The following is a 4,053-nucleotide window of genomic DNA, read 5'->3' on the forward strand; positions in this document are numbered from 1 at the left end:
GGGGTCACGACCACAACTGTCTCACTCTGCCCCACTAAGAAATGAAAGGGAAGCTAAATACAGTCTGACGGCACCGGAGGTCAAGGTGGATGGTCGGTTCCTACAAAGCAGGTGACTTTAACATGGTTAGCTTCTCCTGTAGTATTAGTTGCTTAATGCTACGACAGGTCTTTTGAGTATATAGTTAAAAGGGTAAGTGCTGACATGTGATACGAGGGGGAGTGTTTGTGTGACACTGATTAGTGACTCCACAGCACTGCAGAGGAAGGTCTGGCTAGTCCACACAGCATTCTGGGATGGGATGAAAACGTGCTCTGGTTTATTGGCATTTCTTTAAACCAATTACAATCGTCTTGGGCAGCACTAAACTCTGGACGCAATAATGGTGCTTCTGCAAAATAGCCTCTGAAAGGAACTTGTTTTGGTGGAACATGCTAGTTCAAAAGTTGTTTTAGTCCTGCAACAGAAAACTCAGATTGCACAGATAGTCTAGCTAGAATGCCAAAACAAAGAAAGGTGAGGGACATCCGGCCGAAAATGAGGGACATCGGACATTTCTTTTTTCGGCGGCACCGGAGCAATCCTCTAAATGAACCGTCGTGGATATAAACTAGACGCTGGTTAACCTAGATTGCAGGCGTGGAGAGAGAAAAAGATCGATTCAAGAGATTGTTTCAGGATTGAGCCACACGCGGCAGGCTGACGGCTGCTCACCACATTTCCACCCAGAGAAAATTGTTGAAGACAAAGACGTTGAAAGACTATTCTTGTTTCCCACAACACAACTTTTTGTAAACACACCTTTTAAAACCTGAACTACAACAAGGAAGACGAAGCTCGCAGTATCTGGGTGAGTCAGTTTAACACAGTACAACCGCTGTAGAAGATGGAAAGACAAACACTCATCCAGGCAAGTTTAGTCTCTCTAGCTAAGTTTCCATCCACTTGTCAATTGAATTTTCTGAAGTTTGGTAAAAAAAACTCATGCGAATAAAGCTGGTGAAAGTGTGTTTCCATCCAATGGCTTTAAAGCGAATAAAAACCTGTGCGTAATGACGTCACATGCTGTTTTGCGGTCAAATTGGTATATTGAATTGATTAAGGTGTTTCCATTCATTTTCGCACTGAATCGCACAACATTCAAGCAAACATTTGCGAACAAAGTTTTGCTAGACAAAATGGATTGCGCCATCTACCAACAAATGATCAATATTGCACAAGCTGTAATAGTGCTTATGTGCCAGCTGATAGCGACATATCAAGCTATAATAAGAAAACGACGACGCTATCAACACATTGCTATGATGATGCAGATGCAGATGCACGTAAATGCCCGACGACAACGGAGGCGGCCTGTGGTGTGGGAACGGCAGCGTTATATTTTGCTCGTAAATTAAACTCAAAAAGTCTCTTGTCTCCTCGTTCGTCCACTTCCATCTGTCTTTGTTGACACCCGCCATGTGTGCAAACAGAGCGGAAATACTGGGCGGAAATTAACTAAAACTAATTCTTCTTCATTTTGTGGCGGGTTGCAACCATAAAATGACCAAATAACGTTTCCATCAGCGTTCATCACATAAGCCGTATATCGATCAAGATAAAATCCGATGAGACCGGACGTATTTCCTTTGAGTCGATATTTATGAAATTCAATCGAATTTTACTGTTTCCATAAGGCATTTTTCATTCGATATCACTTAATTTGGATAAAAACGTGTGGATGGAAACATAGCTACTCTCACGTTGAATGCAACACGCAGAGAGACTGAGACAGGGGGATTAATGTTGCGAGCTAAGTTAGCCTTAAGTAGTCATGTGTCTTTGGTATACAAGCCCAGGTTAGCTTAGCTTTGTAACACTTATACTGAACCAGACTACAAAATGCACCTATTTGCGGTTTAGCTTTAAGAATTTGAGGCATTTCTGAGGAAAATGGTTGTCATGTAGTTGAAGACTCAGTACCACCGCTGCTCTGTCACCTAATCCAACTGTTTATACTGAGGAGGTCCAGAGGAGCAGACTGATTGTTAAAATGTATGCATCGACACACCACACACATTGTCAGCAATCCATCCTCACAGAATTTGCATAAATGTCATTTACCGGCCAAAATAAACAACTTACCTCTCCTCAGACCCCCCCCACCCATCACCCCATCACCCACTTCTCCATGCACCCATCCAGACACTTAATTGGAAAAACACAACCAGGAGGAATCTGCTGAGCGTGGAATTGATTCGCAGGTTAATTTCACTGCAAACCCCTGTTCATATTTTATTTTTTATTTTGTGACGGCTGCTGAGAGTGAGAGGGGGGATCACACCCAATAAAGTTGGCCAACAGCAGTAAAGAGGGATTCTGATCATTTACTCAAGTAAAACAAAACATGTTCTGTTGAATCCAACAACTTAATTAGCTGATGTAGATTTGGTTGTGTCTACTTTAATTTACCGTACAAATACACTATCTGTATCTTGTGTAAATTTTGTTCAGTATTTGCAGCCTCACAGTGTTGAGTCATGAAACCTGATGTCAGAGTCACAGAGCTGAACTGCTGACTGATTAAACACAATATCCACTTCAGTTCACAGACTGCAGTCAATCTCAGAGGTTGCTCTGAGCCACTGATGGCTCTCAAATACAGCCCGTAGTGTGTGTGTGTGTGTGTGTGTGTGTGTGTGTGTGTGTGTGTGTGTGTGTGTGTGTGTGTGTGTGTGTGTGTGTGTGTGTGTGTGCGTTTTTGGGTCAGACTGACAATCTCCATTGACTGTTTATTGGTAGCGTTTGTGCTGTCGATCAATAGTCAGTCAGCTCCTGCACCAATCTGTGATCTGTCAATGCCAAGACTTCATGTAAATTCTAACTATACCTGCATCTTTTGCAAAATTGTGCAATGTATGTCCCAATTTTGTTCAGGCATCTTTATCTCTGGGTGTATTTGAAGAAAATGTACAGTATTGTGTGTGTGTGTGTGTGTGTGTGTGTGTGTGTGTGTGTGTGTGTGTGTGTGTTTAATTGTGCAACATTTACATAGTCATAAAGGTCACCTTTTTGTCATTAAGACTGAACCATAGTTTATTAACTCAACCTTGACTATACTTTCCAGAGATATTGTAGAATTTAAAAACATTGACAACGGACATTATCTGGGTTTTGTGTCATCATCTGATCAAAGTTCCTGTCTTGGCCTTAGGGTTGAGCAAACTTTTCACCTCGAGACAACAACGGAGGAGGGTTTTCACCCTTAAAGATGGATTTCCTTTAAATCTTACTCTGAACTATGAATCAGTGGGCAGGGAAACAGCTGCAACAAACATAATTCAGCCTGATGACTTTGTCAGGCTGAAAATCTGCCTTTGTTTCCTGCAAATCAGCAGACTCTCAGCAGAAGATTCTGCACAAAACAAAGCCTGTAGAGTGAGAGGTGCTTGAAGTTTGTCGTTCCGGAGTACGCACATGAAGCTAAGTTAGCAGTGGTGTGTTGCAGGGCTGTGCTGTGCCTGGGGTGTATCGCGTTACAGGCTGCTGCTGCAGCAAGCTGTGTTAACTCGGACGTCGTGATCTACTACTGGATTTCATTCAGGCGGCAAACAAAGCTGGGGCGAACCCACAGATGGTCCCATATATCCAATGGGAAATCTTGTCAGGGGCATCTATCCAACAACACAGCAAAAAATGTGTGTGTGTGTGTGTGTGTGTGTGTGCAGAGGTGTATGTGTATTGTGTGTTTTCAAGCCAGAAAAGGGGATTTAGCCGTCACACAGACAAAGTGATTCACAGCTCTGTTTTAGGAGCTTTAAAGCTCACAAATTATACGCTGACGTAACAGTAGAAACCAACTTAAATATGTTTCATTTGTTGAAAGAATTTGATTTGATTTGTTTGTGAAGTGGATCATTTGATTGGTGTATTCTAACTTAACTTTCAACATGAATTTATTTAATATCTTTTATTTTATCACAATATTGGCAGCTCAATAACGTAGTGGCATGCAGTACGAGTGAGAAATATTATGTAATATACTGCATAGTAAACACATTTTCTAGAAATTGT

Source organism: Sander vitreus, chromosome 15, assembly GCF_031162955.1.
Source record: "Sander vitreus isolate 19-12246 chromosome 15, sanVit1, whole genome shotgun sequence".
NCBI lineage: Eukaryota > Metazoa > Chordata > Actinopteri > Perciformes > Percidae > Sander > Sander vitreus.